This window comes from Dermacentor albipictus, chromosome 1, assembly GCF_038994185.2.
Source record: "Dermacentor albipictus isolate Rhodes 1998 colony chromosome 1, USDA_Dalb.pri_finalv2, whole genome shotgun sequence".
Taxonomy (NCBI): Eukaryota; Metazoa; Arthropoda; class Arachnida; order Ixodida; family Ixodidae; genus Dermacentor; species Dermacentor albipictus.
In genome coordinates this window covers 408,465,419-408,484,113 of record NC_091821.1, presented here as the reverse complement: position 1 = coordinate 408,484,113, position 18,695 = coordinate 408,465,419, and the positions used below count along the sequence as shown (strand labels likewise).

Sequence of the window (18,695 nt, the reverse complement as noted above, 5' to 3'; positions counted from 1 at the left end):
AAGTACGAAAGTTAAGATCCTGATAAGATCGGCAAAATGCTAAATATCGCTTAATCTAGGAAAGCCTGAATAAATCAAGCAGGCTAAGGCTCTATTTGTCTTCGCCCCGTTTTAAAGGGGATGCCAAAAAACATCATGATGGTCATCTCTGCCCTTCTCTCATCGTAGTTTGGTGAACAAAGTAGTTTGTCCTTGTTATTCCCGAAAAAGAAATAAACAAACCACTGCCCGCTTGACAGAGTATACAGCACTTCTGCTTCTGCTTGCGTACCTCCATGTGCTGAATTTCTCACAGTACAATTATTTCCTCGCAGTATGAACGAACTCGGCCAATAATAATAATAATAATAATAATAATAATAATAATAATAATAATAATAATAATAATAATAATCTGTAGCAGCACATTTCCATGAAATACAATGTTCATCATGTAAAAATATTGGCAAGATCTTTTTTTTTCAGTTTTTAATGGACTTCGAAAGCACATCATCTTGCTTTTCTTAGCATTGATGTATGGGTTCTGCGTGCGCTATGGACGTACCGGGTTCGTCACGTGATCGAGAGGCCGAGCGGAGAGGAACGGAGCAGTTACGCAAGCGGCGACAGGCCGAGCTCGAGTCGAACGACGCCGGGGTCGTCGCCAAGCGCCGGGCACGAGCAGAACGAGTCCGGCAAAAGGCGCCGGCTTGGCGTGCCCAGGAGACTTCGGGCGAGGACGAAGGAGGTGAAGAAGGGGAAAATTGATATTGCGAACGGTGCATTGCCAAAATGCTTGAAATAAGAAAGACGTTGCGTTTCCTTACGCTGCCTTGGCATCTTTCCCAACGTAACTTTACACTCTATCATAACCGAAAAAAGGACATAAAACATTGAAGTAAAAAAGTAAGATTTGAAAGAACCGCCACACTTACACACAATCAGAGCATCTTTGAAACATTCTACGCGCAACGCGCGAAAAGGAAATAGCACCCACACGCTTGCGCGTAACCCACGTTCACGAAGTCAAACGTCGCTGCAGCTTACTTTGTTTTGCTGAACGTTCGTCGCGGAAGGTGAGATAGTCGAATTGTTTCATTTACCTAAAGGGCATATGACGTCACCCTGTGCGCAGCTTTTTCACAACAACAAAACTGAAGAAACGCAATGGTGCCTTAGTAATATTTTGCTTGTTAAAACAATTTTATTTGAGCAGCGACCTAATTTGATGAGATACACATTTCTTTCTTCAATTGTTTTGTCAGTTTCAGTTTAAACAAGCGGTGCCATGGGCTTCGGCGCGTCGCCGTCGAAGATAGAAAGGAGACTATGTCGTACCGTTTGTCAGCGGCGAGGCTCGTTTTGATAAAGGATTCTTCAGCGTTAAAGAAAATAGTTTCCTGCAAAGGAGTAGAGTTAGATCATGTGTCCGGGGTGTTAGGCATTTGCACACGTCACCACCAGAGACATTGAAAGTTATGAACATCCGGCTGGTTTGAAAGGGGAGGGGGCGAGGCTTTAACGAAAACCAAACAAACAAAAAACAAATGCGGCACTGCTTGAGCCGCATTTTTAATGAAAATCGCGGATGTTTCGAATAATAATAATATTTGGGGTTTTACGTGCCAAAACCACTTTCTGATTATGAGCCACGCCGTAGTGGAGGACTCCGGAAATTTGGACCACCTGGGGTTCTTTAACGTGCACCTAAATCTAAGCACACGGGTGTTTTCGCATTTCACCCCCATCGAAATGCGGCCGCCGTGGCCGGGATTCGATCCCGCGACCTCGTGCTCAGCAGCCCCACACCATAGCCACTGAGCAACCACGGTGGGTCCGGATGTTTCGAGGATATATAACATCGTTACACGTATTATCTGAATAATAAAATACAAGACACGCTGAAGTTCACAGACGCCAATCCGCCTATTCTGTTCGCAACTACGTGCCTTGCATTTCTTTGATGAAACTAATATTGTCACCCAGCTATGGCAACTAAAACCGACAGATTTGGAAAAAACGTCTGCCTTTAGCGATGGCTGGTCCTCGGAGAGCCCGCGCGCAACCACGAACTTCGTCGTTCTCGCCTTAAGGGTCCCGTGTCAACACGTGCAAACCTATTTCGCGTCATTGCTCCCCTCTCAAAAGCGACCGGCCCGGTCGCTTCAAGGGCAGCGGGCGCGAACTATGGGCAACAGTGCCAGCATGAAAAGACAAAAAAAAACATACAGGAATGTACACAACGCTGAAGCGGTTTGTGCGGGTTGCTTAGCCCTGGCCTGCGTAGTATGGCTTCATCCGTACTACGTGGACGACTTCAGCACGGGGACGGCGTCGGTTCGAACCAGGATCAGAGGTTTGAGGCACCACCTAGTAGTTCACATCACTGAGGCGGCGTACAGCTTCGTACTTCGTACTTCGGGCCGAAGTAGCGGCGCAACAATTTCTCTGAGAGCCCGCGGTGTCGGATAGGTGTCCACACCCACACGCGGTCGCCTGGTAAGTACTGGACATTCCGTCGGGTCCGGTTGTAACGGTAGGCGTCGGTATTCTGCTGGGTGCGGATGCGATTCCGAGCAAGCTGGCGAGCTTCCTCGGCTTTCTCGACGAAATCTTCAGTGTTGTCATTCCTTGTGGTTCCGTGGTCTACCGGGAGCATGGCGTCTAAGGGGGTTGTAACGCGACGTCCGTAAACAAGCTCGAATGGTGTAAACTCGGTGGTCTCCTGCACAGCGGTATTGTTAGCAAACGTGACGTATGGCAAAATTTCATCCCATGTTTTGTGTCCACATCAATGTACATGGAGAACATGTCGGCTAATGTTCTGTTTAGGCGCTCTGTAAAGCCGTTAGTTTGAGGATGATAGGCTGTGGTCTTTCGGTGGTCGGTGTGCGTCAGTGTGACGACTTGTTGCAATAACTCCGCTGTAAACGCTGCACCGCGGTCAGTAATGAGTACAGCGGGTGCACCGTGGCGAAGCACAATGTTGTGGACGAAGAAGCTGGCGACTTCAGCAGCAGCTCCCCGCGGCACAGCTTTCGTCTCCGCATAGCGAGTTAAACAGTCAGTTGCCACGATTATCCACTTATTTTGCCAGGAGGAAGTGGGGAACGGCCCAAGAAGGTCCATTCCCACTTGCTGGAACGGCGCCGGAGGCGGATCCAAAGGCTGAAGGAGACCGGCAGGCTTGATGGGTGGAACTTTACGCCTCTGACAGTCACGGCATGTTCGCACATAGCGCTGAACCGACGAAAATAGGTGTGGCCAATAGTATTTTTGCCGTATGCGCGCTAATGTCCTCGCGAAGCCCAAGTGGCCGGCACAGGGATGGTCGTGACACGCCGGTAAAACTTCCTCACGCAGTGCCGTCGGAACGACGAGAAGGAACGTTTCCTGGCTGTTCTCGGAATTTTTTCTTGTACAGGGCATCGTTTCGCAGGCAGTGCGACGTCAATCCTCGTGAAAGTGGGCGTGGGACAACAACGTCAGCTCCCTCGAGATATCGGATGACTGGAAGCAGCTCACAGTCTGCACGTTGATAGTCAGCCATGCGCACCACGTCGTCGAAATCTATCTCCAAGTCGGAGGATGTCAAAGGAATAGGAGAACGTGACAAGCAGTCAGCGTCGCTATGCTTATGGCCTGATCTGTAGACAACAGTTATGTCGTATTCCTGGAGGCGGAGGCTCCAACGAGCGAGGCGACTTGACGGGTCTCGTAGATTGGCAAGCCAGCAGAGCGAGTGGTGATCACTGATCGCTCGAAATGGCCGGCCGTATAAGTAGGGTCGGAACTTGCTGATGGCCCACACGATTGCTAAGCATTCTTTTTCGGTCATTGAATAATTAGCTTCTGCTTTTGTCAGACTGCGGCTGGCGTACGCAATTACAGTTCTGCGCCATCTTGCCATTGAACCAGAATGGACCCGAGTCCTACGTTGCTGGCGTAGGTGTGTATTTCAGTTGCCGCGGTGTCATCAAAATGCGCCAGCACTGGAGCGGATTGAAGGCGTTTACGCGATTCGGTGAAGGCCTGCTCTTGTTCTTTCATCCACGCAAAGGGCACATCTTGTCACGTCAGTCTCGTGAGCAGTTCAGCAATCCTTGAGAAGCCTTCAACGAAACGATGGTAGTAAGCGCAGAGGTCAAGGAACCGCTCAACAGACTTTTTATCTTTAGGAGGAGGAAACTCGGCAACGGCAGCGAGTTTTTCTGGGTCTGGTCGTACTCCTTGGGAGCTGACCACGTGGCCTAGAAACTTGAGTTCCTGGAAGCCAAAGTAACATTTTCCAGGCTTGATGGTGAGGTTGGCCTTGCGTATTGCGGTAAGAACACTTCTTAGCCGGGCGAGATGTTCATCGAACGTGCTGGAAAACACAACAACGTCGTCTAGGTACACTAGACACGTCTGCCACTTTAGTCCAACGAGTACAGTGTCCATCATTCGTTGGAACGTAGCAGGAGCGGAGCAGAGACCGAAAGGCAGCACTTTAAATTCGTTCAGCCCATAGGGAGTCACGAAGGCGGTTTTTTCACGGTCACGCTCGTCCACTTCGATTTGCCAGTAGCCTGACTTTAGGTCTAAAGAAGTAAAGAACTGAGCATAACGCAGACGGTCCGAAGCGTCATCGATCCATGGCAAGGGATAAACGTCGCGTTTGGTGACTCGGTTAAGCCATCTGTAGTCAACGCAGAAGCGGAGTGTGCTGTCTTTCTTTTTTACTAGTACGACAGGCGATGCCCACGGACTTGTCGACGGTTGGATGACGTCATCATTTACCATTTCTTGTACTTGACGCTTAATCGCCTCCCGCTCTATAGGTGACACGCGATACGGATGCTGACGAAGAGGCCGCGCCGACTCCTCTGTAACTATCCGGTGTTGTGTAACGGAAGTGCGCTGGACTTTGGATTCCGTGAAAAAACAGCCGGAGAATTCTGTCAGTAGGCCCAGCAGCTGATCCTTGTGGACATCTGCTAAGTCAGCGTTAATGTGGACGCGGGTATTCAGGCTGGCGTAAGTTGTTGCGTCCGGTGAAGTCACTTGTAACGTGTCGATATCGGAGAAGTCAGCAATGTCGTTCAGGAATGCCACAGCTGTACCTTGAGGGACGTGCTGATACTCATGGCTGAAGTCTGCCAACAAAACTTGCGAGCACTTATGCTGCATTTGAACAAGGCCCCGGGCGATCCAGATGTGTTTTTCAAGCAGCAGCGAGATATTTGCCTCGGCAATACCCTCATAGCCGTTGAATGCGCCGCAGGTGACGAGGGTCAATACGCTGCTCCTTGGCGGCACCGTGATGTTCTCGTCAACAATCCTCAAGGCGTTGACATACGTGTCGTCAGTGCTGCTCCCTGCTAAGGCCTGCGACGTCGAAAACGTTACCCGCGACTTTTGTAAGTTGGTCACAGCTCCATTAGCCTGCAGAAAGTCCATTCCCAGAATTAGGTCCCTCGAACAGCTTGGGAGGATAACGAAATCTCCGAGGTACGTAAACCCGCGAATGCTCACTCGCGCTGTGCATCTTCCTACCGGGGTTAGCAGATGGCCTCCTGCAGTTCGAATCTGCGACCCTGTCCACTCGGTAGAAACTTTCTTCAGCTTGCAGGCAAGGTCCATGCTCATAACTGAGGTGTCCGCTCCAGTGTCGATTAACACCGTTATTTCTTCGTCGTCTATGGTGACGGGAATGTTCGACGTTACTACCTCTCGTAAGATGTTCGACTCCGTCTGTAGGTCTGCATCGTTCTGTTTTCGTCGTTGTCGTCGTAATGGAGGATATTGCGTACGGTCGTCGTCAGCGGCCTCATCTCCGGAGGTCGCTGAACTCAGTTTTCCCGACCCGCCGGGCTAGGCGAGCGGCGTCTCAGAGCGCCGCGAGTAAAGGCTTGGCTTGGTGATGGTGACCTGTAACGAGCAGGAGACGACGAATGGGGCGCCAGCCATCGCTGATCAACATTGCGACGATTTGCGACGAAACTCTATTTCCGGCGGCCGCTCACCAGGTCGTGGTGCGTTCGGCGAGAATCCACGAAGCCCCACATGACGATAAGGACACATTCTGTAGATGTGCCCGGCTTCGCCAGAATGAAAAAAGGGGTTTGTAGTCTGTGGTGCGCCAGACGTCGCTCTTCCTAGTCCTTGCTTCGGCAATGTGCGGTGGGCTGCGAGGCGGCCTGAAGCTTACGTCCATTTGTTGAGTGGGGTGTACCATGCTGCACGCACTTGAGGGTGGCGGGCGGCGTACTGCTTCAGCGTGCAGGAACATGAATGGCCTGTCGGACCTCGGCGCGCACCATTTCCGCAATGGAAAGTTGTCCCATAGGGGCAGTGGTCGTCTGCATCTTCTGCAGTTCCTCCTTGACGACAGCCCTGATGAGTTCTCGCAAGGCGCCAACGTCGTTACCGAGGGTAACGGCAGAGAGTTTTCTTGAAATCACGGCGTCGCGGTTGTTTTGCCTGGCCCACTGTTGAAGGACCTTTTCCATAGTAGTGGCTTCGTCATGGAACTCTGCAAGTGTAGTCGGCGGATTTCAAATTAGGCCAGCAAAGATTTCCTCTTTGACGCCGCGCATGAGATGGCACTCCTTCTTTGTTTCAATCATCAAAGGGTCCGCACGTCTGAAAAGCCGATTCAAGTATTCTACGTACGCAGTCGCTCGCTCATTCGGGCCTTGAATTCTTGCCTCCAACGCTAACTCCGCTCTCTCCTTCCTGTCCGCCCTGGCGAAGGCATTGAGGAACTGCCTACGAAATTCTTCCCATGACGTCAGTGTCGCCTCGTGGTTCTCAAACCATGCTTTCGTGGAATCCTCAAGAGCGAAGTACACGTAATGTAGCTTACGCTCGTGGTTCCAGTCGTTGAGGTTGGCAACCCGGTCAAAATGGTCAAGCCAGTCATCGGCGTCCTCTGAAGCACTTCTGTGGAACAGATTCGGCGTCCGGATGTGATTGACGACAACGTGCGATGCTGCAGGAGTGGCAGGAGGTGGTTGGGTCGTCATTCTAGTTCGTTCAGGTAGCAGACCGTGCTGTGGCTGGAGTCCCTGGAGGCGTTGGCTGGCACGTACGTGCACAGGGGTAAGCTCGGTAGAACTACTCGCCGGGCTTAGGTCTGGGGTATGCTCCGGAGATCTTAACATCGACCGTACCCCGCACGTCCACCAGAAATGTCACCCAGCTATGGCAACTAAAACAGTTTAGCACCGACAGATTGGGAAAAAACGTCTGCCTTTAGCGATGGCTGGTCCTCGGAGAGCCCGCGCACAACCACGAATTTCGTCGTTCTCGCCTTAAGGGTCCCTTGTCAACACGTGCAAACCTATTTCGCGTCAATATTGTCACGTGTTTATTTGACTACAGCGTGACGATATGTACCAAGTAAACTGTATCCAACTAGAGCATTTATTAAACACCGTAGAGTGGCCCCAGACACCTGTTCCGGCTCTTCCGCCTCGTTGAGAGCCCTCACATGACTGGCCGCTGCGATCTGATTGGCTTTCCCCACTCGTATATTCCCCATTTTGCCGAGCTGCGGTGAAGCAGGGTGCAGTTATCAACCACTTGGCGATCTCGCAAATCCAACCTCAATGGCTCCCCAGCTATCGCACGCACTACGCCGCCGCTAGCTTTATGGCCTCCTAACCCAACGGCTGCTCTCGGCGATATATACTCGAGAACCGCTTCTTTGTTGCTTTTTTTTCTTCCTTTCTTTCTTTTCCGGCTCTTATTCCTCCCTTGCGGCGAAGCCAAAAAACACTCGCATCCCGTCCTTGGACTTCTCGGCGCCGATAGGCGATGATCCCACGCACTCTGAAGCGAGGGCGCAGCTAGGCACACTTTCGTTATTGCGGTGCAAATTACCTGTCAGAAGGATCAACACGCAATCCCTGTATTGTTGTTTGCTTAGGCGTAATCGGGAAAAACATGCAGCCGTCTCGTTTCTTCTTTTGCGCGTTATAAGCACAGACCACACGTACGCTTGCGGACGCACGCAAGCTCGCGTCCGCGCGCCCACGCATGCGCAGACGGTGCGGCAGGGCTCGTAAGCGTCGAAACGCGGTGTGATCTCGGGGAACAGCTCCTCTCTGTTATCGCGCGCTTGGGCTTCCTCGCGTCGGCGTGCCTGGCTACGCAGCTACGGCGCGGAACATTCAACTCTCAGTGAAGCAGATTTATATCATGCAAGAAAGTCCTTCTTCTTTCCTTTTTGCGCAGATCTAACAGCTATAAATATATAAGAATCACGTTTATAGACATCTAAGCATTTTGAAACACTGTCGATAACAAAGGACGAAGCGGGGTCTGCCAAGGCGTCGGTGAGTGAGTCCAGTGAGCGCGGAAACCGCCATTCCTCGCGAGGCGTGGCAGGCGCTACGCGCGCGGACGCGAGCTTGCACGCGTCTGCAAGCGTACGTGTGGTCTCGGCTTTAGACATTTGCCGGCGTATGGAACAGGTTTCCGGCCTTGGATATAGACGCAGTTCAGATTTCAACGGAGGGATGGGATATATCCCATCCCTCCCACTATAGTCGTATACATGTGCCTCCGACTATAGTCATTTACTTGTGCGAGAAAGCTTTCAAGGTATATATATATATATATATATATATATATATATATATATATATATATATATATATATATATATATATATATATATATAGTTCCTGTAGAATCAGACATATTATTGACAAGACTATAAAAGTACACTTTTTATAGTCTTGTCAATAATATGAGTCTACAGGCACTCTATAGACTGTCAATAGACTAATGAAAATTCCCGTTTCTAGATAAATGTCTGCACAATGTCTATAGACAAAAGTGTATAGGGTTATACAGTTCTAGTTTTGTAGACTGAAGTCCATGGAATGTCTGTAGACAAATGTCTATAAATAGTCTAAAGACATTTGCGTAGACATTTTATAGACTTCAGTCTACAAAAATAAAGCTTTATACAGCAGCTCTACTTTTGTAGACGGCAAACTATACAATGTCTATAAACAAATCTCTATAGACTATCTATAGACATTTGTCTATAGATTTTCCATAGGCTTCAGTCTCCAAAAATAGAACTATATACAGTTTTACTTTTGCAGATGGGAGTCTTTAAAATGACTATAAGCAAATGTCTATAGACTATCCATAGACATTTGTCTATAGACAGTCTATAGACTTCAGTCTAGAAAAGTAGAACTGTAGATTACTATACACTTTTTTCTATAGACATTCTGCAGACATTTGTCTACAAACATGAATGTTATTAATCTATAGACAGTTTATAGAGTGTCTGTAGACTCCCACATTTGTTAGAATAGTCTACAAAAAGTGTAATGTCATAAGTCCATAGACTGTCAGTACATAATTCCTGCAGATAAGTCTATAGCTAATCCATAGACTTCAGCCTTACACTATTTGTCGATTATTGTCGATACAGGTTGTCCGAGCCAACATAAATTCCGTGAAGCTGTTCAAAGAAGAATAATGTAAAAAAAAAGGCGGTGCAGTAAGATCCGAATTTAAGACTTAGGGTGTTCAGCCGTCAGAGATCTGGCCTGTAGGTCTTTTTATGATAGTATATCTTACACCGGGTTCTCTTTAAATCTTTTGTTTTCATTGCCCAGATTAGCTAAAATAGCCGAGATCGACACGCCTATACTAGCTATATAAACCCATTTTGCCAACTATGTTTTGATTATATATAAACATTCGCTGCTGGTGTAGTTAATAAGCAGTCTATTACACTGCATCCGGCAAGCATATGGGAACATACGCAAGGAACTGTACATAGAAAACCATGTATGCGAATGGAAGCAGTCGAAAAATCTCAAATGCATGTAGCCATGAATGAGTCTTTATACAAGACTGAATAAGTATTTGTGCACGAGCACATTTAAGAAATATTACAAGAAATATTATGTTAGCTATCTGCTGTCTACAAGTTAGTTTACATTTCTGTTTACATATGGCGGCAAAATGTTTTTGAATGTATATTATGTATGTTCACGTGTTGCTTCTCATCTGTACTTATGCATTAATGTCGATAGCTTAACAACACTCCTGAACCAGCTGCACTCTCATATGTTGCATAAACAGAAAAAAAAATAAGCGATTCCACTAGTACTGAAACATGCAATGCAAAAAGAAAACAAGTGCACCGACATTGAATTACCTCTTTTTATTGCGCGATATAGTAATATTCTTAAAATGCACGTCTTACGCTATGATTTAAAGAGACTATTTACAGATTTACCGACTACTTCCACTTGGCAAGCAAGGCCGCCAGGCCGGCCTTGACCTTCCTGTCATATGTTCCAAAGATGGTGCAAGTATATACTGCAAATAAGTAGATGCAACAATGTGACGTAAAAATAACAATTGTGTATTCTTTGTATGTTATGTCATGTTTCATTTTATGGCATGATGAACAATTAAACAGTCCCAACTGCTGCTGGTACTACAGCAACAGTATGTTGCTTTTAAGACAAGTTCATGTATGACATATGTATTGTAATTATCCCAAATAATGTCTATATCAATTGCTAAAACAAGGTTACCGAGTTGGACTGTGTGTATATTTTTTTTGGCTGGTAATTAAATATGCCCGCGCAGAGGGGTATGCTCAGAAGAGTGACCGGAGTATTCACAGTATCATACCAAAGATTGTAATTTATTGTCCTTAATACATATTTAAGTGTGTTTCTCATACTCTTAAATGAATGGGTCATTGGCCATAACTTCAAGAGAAGGCCGATGGATTGATTGTATTGATATGGTCACTTAGTTTCTTACAGATAATGAGGCCTCTTGGACATGCTAACACGATTGCAGGTTAGGTGTACCACATGAGCCCCCGAAATACCACGCCAGCACTTTCTGTGTCACGGCACGACAGATATGCACCTCCTGGGAAACAAAACTGAAACTACAGATTGAATGAATGCTATCACATGAATGGGGGGGTATTGATAAGGTTATCATGATAAAGGTATCAGCTAAAACATGTTACGATCTCTTAGCTGTGTTGATAAAGGTAGAACAAGTGCAATGTCCACTAAATTATTTGAATAATCTGTGCGTTATCTACTAAGAAAAGACCACCTAGTGGATCATCTGACTCTCTTTTTCTTTTGTACAGCGCATGCAGTATACAGTCTGTCGAAGACGATGGTACTAAATGCAACAGTAATGAAAACATGAGCACGTATTACGAACGGCAAGGCTTCATACCATGCACGATTGGTAAAATACGAATCTGCGCCAGCAGCTGCATAGTGATTAACAGCGCGTAAACTGCATAATGCCGAAGCATCGAAAGGAGCTTAACGCTTCTAAAATAGCCCGAAAAATAACTTCTGGTGTTGAAATGTTTATGAAATAGACAAAAAAATATCCCAACTATCGTCAAACGCAATGCCTTCAGTTTGAAACGTGTAAATATGCTTGCCCGAGTGACTAACTTATTGTTCTCTAATTTTTTGCGGCTAAGTCGCGAAGATGCTAGTGACCGAACTTATGGCAGGTTCCATGCTCCAAGAGCTTTTGCGGTTGCATATATTTAGATAGGGTGAATCTAGATACTTCTTCAAGTCTCGTGTTTTGCTTGCGGTAACTTCGCAAAATTATTTTGATTGGTTGGCAGGAACCTTGAAAATACGGCTACTTTACCTTATAAGAAAACGGCAGCGCACGCACTGCTGATGCATGCCCCGCAAACACGGCCTTTCATTCGAGTACGCTAGCAGTTATTCAACTATACGTCTTTGAAAATTCTTCATGCTAACACAATTTCGAGATATATACGTAAAGCGTGTTACGAGAACTTCACTTCACATGCGACGCAGCATTCATGGCGGCCGGATAGAGCGCCACGAAACTAGACCTAGCACACCAGCTGATCAACAAACACAATCCGCTTAGTGGAAGCTCAGTATCAAGGTAAAACATGGTGTATTTTTTTATGTGCATCAACTATTACGGTAAACTCAACAAGCGTGAGCGATCGCTTGCCGTAAAACATTCCGTATAGTAGAAGCGAGCACAAAAGCGCGTTATCATATCATGTAAACGGCAAACCGACACTACGCCCGAGTCCCCTGCGCTCACCTGATCATGAGCTACTGACGGGAAACATCTTTGCTAAAACTTACCGTTCAGTGTAGTTGACGTGTGATGCCGCAAAGAGGACACGCATATGCAGACACCAAGTTTCAGGCAGACAGCGCACACCGCTACAAGCGTTTACATGCCTGGGGCACTGGTTGAGAATTCAAATTCACGCGTACAGATGGCGAACCGCCGTTGCTGCCATTGCGCATGCGCAGGAGCTCAGGGTGCCGAGGGTACAGTGCTACAGTGTACTAGAATTCTAGTACACTCTACCGAGTGCGTGCCCGCTCGGAGAAGTCCGAGCGCCTTTTCTTTTTTTCATTTTCATGTCTTTTCCTCTCTCTCTGAGCACGCGCGGAACGGTTTGCTCTTCTTTCCCATTTTTGATTTTTTTTTCAGGGATGAAAGAAATGCGCTGTCACGTTGTATTACAAACGCTGTTGGGCTATCGTATGGAACTGGAACGCACACTTTAATGAATGTGCTGTTTGTAAAAGCCGTTGCAGGGCCCGTCAGGCGCTTGCATTATCGCCAACGACGATGAGTAATACGGTGCATTTCTAGCATATCTTCTAGCGTACGCCAAATATGATACCCGCACATATGTTAGTGCAAATTTCCTGTTCCGATGATTGGTCAAAGCAATCAACACAGCAATAACGTACTCAAATGCGTGGCAGCGCAGGCATACCACCTGCGAAATACTGGGCGGGCTCAGAGGATTTGGCATATATTTTAAGTGAATGGGAAACTTTGATGAGTTTATCGTGCAGGTTATCAGTTAACGAAAAACTACCCGGTATAAGTGATCCAGGCGAGATATGAGGACAATATGAAAAGTATCAGAGAATCGCACGACACACAACGCGCACACCACTTGTTCGAAATCGATTCATCGCACACTCAGAAAGTCTGCGTTGTCAGCTACAAACATTACGAGTCTCTGTGCTGTTAATTAATGCCTGTTTGAAATTCGCTTGAAGCTAAAGTTGGCGTTCATAACATCGATTATCATGATTGGATCGGCATTTTGTTTTCTTTATTTTATTGCCGCAATGGTCATGCTATGACAACTGTGAAGACTGTCTTGGGATTGCCGAGAGCGACTACGTTGATCATATCATGTGCTCAACAAATGCGGAGGTATACACTATGTGTAAACTAAAGTCTACAAATAGTCTCTACAGCAATCTCAGCAGTATACAACTTCAATGGCTTATATCAAACGCAGCTCCGTATTATCGACCGGCACCTGGGCTTGGTTACAGCGTGCACAGGTTGCGCCGAGATTAAGGACTTTTGTCTATAGACAGTCCACAGACGGCATGCAAACCTGAAGTAATAAGACTTTTACAGTATCGGCTGTTTCCTACTTCATCTCACGCCTTACCACAATCGGTATACGGGCTGTTCGCGCAAGTTAACATGACCTTTGGTGATGTCCCGCGTTATGGCCTTCATCGGCGGTGATATCGGAAACCGTGGAGAATAATGCGAATTGCAAAGAAGTGTAAGGGGTGTTCGAGCCAGACAGACTTAATTCGAGCCAGACATTAAGATATGCAAATGCTACTTAGCTGGAGAGAACCAAGATATTGTTATTTGCCGTCGCTTGGAAACACTCAGATTATTTTTTGCATTTACCCAGAGCAGATTATTATTGTTAATTAATTTCTCAATTATTATAATTAGATGAAAATTCTAAATGGGAAAACTGTAGAGCCACATGGGAAACTCCTGATACAGCTTTCTGTTGCTCAACACACACACACACACACACACACACACACACACATATATATATATATATATATATATACATATATATATATATATATATATATATATATATATATATATATATATATATATATATATATATATATATGTGTGTGTGTGTGTGTGTGTGTGTGTAAATATATATATATATATATATATATATATATATATATATATATATATATATATATATATATTGACGACCGTGACGACCGACGTAGACTAGGCATAGACAAAAAGAAATGTACACCTTATAGACACTTTATAGACAAATAGTCAATAAGGATAAATGGAGATGTATTGAATTTTGTCTCCAGGTAATCTATAGGGCGGAAGTTGACAAAAAGGAACAAGCATCATATCGACTTTTTTCTTTTCTATAGAGCGTCTATAGAATATAAGTAGGCAGAAAGAAATATAAACCTTATGGACTTTCGTCTATACACAGTCTGTAGACATATACTGGACAAACGTGAATAGAGGTTGTATTGACTTTCGTCTATAGACAGTCTGTAAGGGGACATAGACAAATAGAAACAAACATCTTAACGACTTTTTTTACGGACCGTCTATAGAATGTGAGTAGACAAAAAGAAATAGAAACCTTATCGACTTTCGTCTATAGACAGTCCATAGACAAATAATAAAGAAAAATAAATAGAGACTGTATTCACTTTCGTCTATAGGTAGTCTATAGTGGGGAAGCAGACAAAAGAGAAACAAACACCTTATCGACTTTTTTCTATAGACCGTCTATAGAATGTGAGTAGAGAAAAATAGAAACCTTATCGACTTTCGTCTATAAACAGTCTATAGACTTTGTATCAACAAAAGACCAAATTCATAGAAAGGCAAGGTCGTCGATAAAAAGTATATAGACTTTCTCTAGACAGTCTAAGCAGTTTTTTAAGGGAGGGGCTAATGTGTGCAACACAGAATAGGGAAGAAGAGGAAACTTAAGTGGTTGCTGTTGGATGGAGGTTGTTAGCCGAACCATTAGCAATGCTTTTTGTGGCTGGAACTGGGCTAAACAGCGCAAGTCGTAATGCGCCAAATAATTTCCTGTTGCATCGCGCATTGGATAAAACTGCAACATATTTTTTAATGTGTCAACTTTTGTGAAGAAAGAAGCAATCTTTCTCAGTGATTCAGATCATTAAACGTTTATTCTCTCTCTTTTTAATGTGTCAACGCATTTATTTGTAGTATTCTGCTTTAGACACAATTTAGGGAAATAAAATTGAGCAGCATAGCTCCAGCAGAATACTGTTAGCCGGGACGTTCTTACAAAGCACAACTAACATATTTTCCCCGCATGTACGAAGTTATACCCGTGGCCCTGATCTCGCCGACGTGAAACAGGAGCTTACGAGGGAGAATTACAATCCCAATGCATTATAATAACGTCCTCGGAGAGAATCATTCCTAGCAAACCTGGGAAAGTGTAGACAATGTTAGGGAAAATATGCAGGCGAATTTTGATGTGTGACGCGTCGGCTAAGCGTTAAGTAAAACTTGCTAAACGTTATCTTTTCCAGCCCGTTTAGTGGCTTTGTTTGAAACGCTTACCGGAGTTCCCGCGCTCATCTGGGAGGGCCAAAAGCGAGAGAAAATTCATACTTACAGAAAATAAGAACCATTCTATTTATGATTTTCATAGAAAGCTTGTAGTGGTGTGCGTAAATGAGGTGCTCTATAAATAATTACTGAACACTCATATTCATCCAGTTTCATGGGTTATGCACGAGTCATGCAGTTACCTTTTCCCAGTCTAGTCGGTCAACTAGGCGAGGTACGTTGTTTACATTTATTTGAAAAACTAAACGTATTGTCACACGAATGATAAACGTTTAGGCAGTGTGGGTTAAATACAGCCTTTACTGAAAGTAACTCATTCATACGTTCAAGGTACCATGCGCACGGTATCCGAAATTTTTCACATTCATAAAATAACTGACGAGACGTAACTTAAGGTTCCATGAATATAAGTGGCATAGGATGTCCAAAATCAAGAAGGGGGCCGACAGAGGAACTAGCACACTGTAGTATAAGTTTTTATACCAAAGTGACATATTATGTGTAATGAGTGAAAAAAACTTTCACAGTCCTGGCTTAACTGGGAGTGTTGCGAGTAATTACCGTACCATTTCTTGTTGTATAATTTCATTCGTCCTACGAGGTTCGTACTTGGTTTCTCCACTATCCTCGGAGGTCTAAACAAAGCACCCTGTTTATATTTTGTGAAAGCAAAGGGCACATTGTAGGTAATGCGCAAGAAAATTCAAGCGGTGTAGGTTAGCTGTGGCTTGTACAATAAGTTAAGAATGCAAGTACTTGGGAACCTTATGCCTGTTTTTACAAGCGATGCAAAGCTTAGCTCGCTGCCCTGGCATAACTACAAAAGCCACTCAGGCTAAATGTAATGAGCATGGGAGTACTATTTGAGAAATATGTGTGCGAGTCCAAGCGCATGCCGATAGAATGCAGTGTCTGTAAAGCATTCTTTAATGAAGTGCTCCAAAGCGTCATCTTACACTTTTACGCTATATGTTCCCGGTGTCCCAAGGGAACTCTTCGTTAGATGAAATTTATGTTTTGCGATAGTAAAGACCCGTTGCGGTTTATGTGTAGGCATAGTTCAAACTGTTGCTTAATTGCTGATTTTGCAGTAAATTTTGGAAATAAGTGCTCGGAAGCGTTGTATGGCCATTTTATGTTATGCTTCCCTTGTCTCGAAGGAACTTAACATAAGGTAAATCTGTCGAAAGCACGTATAGCGGTATGGGTGACGCGTTGACAAAATTCAGTGTTTTGAGTTGCTTACGGCCTCTGGAGTAAATTACACTTTCAAGCGCATACAATTGAGTTTCACGACCAGCGCAAATTTTGCACGCAGTTTCAAAACGTACCAATCATACACGGAAAAACAGCCTCGATAGAAGTTGGGTTATGATTATGCAAGGTCGGGCACAAGTCTGATGTCATTGTTTTCCTTCTTTTTACACTCGTCAAAATAACGCCACCATGCGTGTGAATTCAGCCAGTGACCTCATCTCTGCTGTTCCTTCATATACACTCGTGAAACTAAATGAAGGTACATTATACACATTCGACGCTACCGCGTCTGTAAACACTCCGGCCATGTGTGTGAGTATGGAAAACAAGAATACACGCTACTAAGACACGCATTCGAGCATAAACTATCTGACCAAGACGGAAGGAGCGACGGAGGCTTGACCGTTACCTAGCCAGCCTACGTAAGCAACCGCTGTCGAAGGGTTATTGTTCCTGGCCCACAGCGACACCAGAACTCCAAGGCAGACAACGAAATTGTTATTGAAATTCCTGCGTGCCAAGGAACTGGAGAATTAGCCTCAGCAGGGTCTTTGCGGAATGAACAGAGGCACCTACTCCTTCCCTTGTGGCTTGTATACGTACACACCTTTACGTACGCATCCACTCCTCCAGGCAGCAGATGTTCTCTCCCACTGTGTCAACCGGAGGACATTCATTTCCTTGCGTTTTCCGATATCGGAGCCGAGGACTCGCGAAATGCTTACATCACCAAGCCAGCCTATCCGTGTTCACTGTTTCTCTCCTTTATTTGCTGAGCAGCGACTCCGGTGCATATCCGGTGTCGGTTTTGCGTGCTCGGCGATTCATAGGAGCAACTATGTTGTTCACACTGTTGCTCACTATTCTTGCGCTGCAGGCGCGACATACATGTGACGTCGCTTTCTGGAGAGGAGGCTAGCTGATATGGTATAATAATAGAATACGGAACTTGATTTGATGTATTCAGCTGTTTGCGTAAAGGGTATAAGTGTCTGTGAAGCTTCGTATATCAGACCCCATCGCCCCCATGCGCAATGTCAATGTCAGACAGTCAGACAAACGCTCGTCGTCCCATGACCAAGAATGAATCCTTTTTAATGTACAGTCGTGAAATATGTACAGCCAGAGTGGTCACATGACTTGTGCGAGAACTGGTAAAAGGAAATGAAAGCGTAGCGCTTATCTCAACGCGTGTCTGTGGCTGAGGCACACACAGGGCGTATCGGGATGACGTCACAGCTGTTGCTCACTATTCTTGCGCTGCAGGCGCGACATACATGTGAGGTCGCTCTCTGGAGAGGAGGCTAGCTGATCTGGTGTAATAACAGAATACGGAACTTGATTTGATGTATTCAGCTGTTTGCGTAAAGGGTATAAGTGTCTGTGATACTTCGTATATCAGACGCCATCGCCCCCATGCGCAATTTTGCGAGGATCAATGTTTCTTTTTTTTTTTTAAAGCCCGCCGCACTGGCCCAGTGCCTATGATGTTGCGCTGCTAAGCTCGAGGACCAGGGTTCGATGCCGGTCGTGGCTGTCACACTTCGGTGGGAGTGAAATGAAAAACGCTCGTGTACTCAAATTTAAAAGTGCGTTAGAGAACCCCAGAGCTCCAAAATTAATGCGCACTCCCACATTATGGCATGCTTCACATTCAGATCGGGGGCTTTGGCCCGTGACGCAAAACAGAAATTTTCGGCATTTAATCTGAGGGCTGCTTAGGTCGATGAGGCTGGAGAACGGGAGAAATCGCTCATCCATTGCCTACTTGTAATCTTCCCGAAAGTGACGCTAGTTGAATGAAAGGGTTACGGAAGAGTTGGTAGCCCGCAACAGCGAATCCCCTTTCTCTGAAGCTGGCTGGTAATTATAGTTCGCGATTGGTCGAAATTAAAATTAAATTATGGGGTTTTACGTGCCAAAACCACTTTCTGATTATGAGGCACGCCGTAGTGGGGGACTCCGGAAATTTCGACCACCTGGGGTTCTTT

The 18,695-nt window shown here is 45.5% G+C and overlaps 1 protein-coding gene across 2 annotated transcripts in view; it reads left to right on the top strand.

Moving 5' to 3' along the window:
- The first annotated feature begins 584 nt into the window (after positions 1 to 584).
- Positions 585 to 18,695, top strand: part of LOC139058325 (adhesion G protein-coupled receptor L3-like) — a 76,544-nt gene continuing 58,433 nt past the window's right edge. The window contains exon 1 of one of the 2 annotated variants that reach the window (XM_070536755.1): positions 585 to 727. The gene's annotated coding sequence lies outside the window, so the exon portion shown is untranslated. Of the gene's footprint in view, positions 728 to 8,256; positions 8,301 to 18,695 lie in introns of those variants that run through there. The other variant, XM_070536756.1, reaches the window with a different exon arrangement.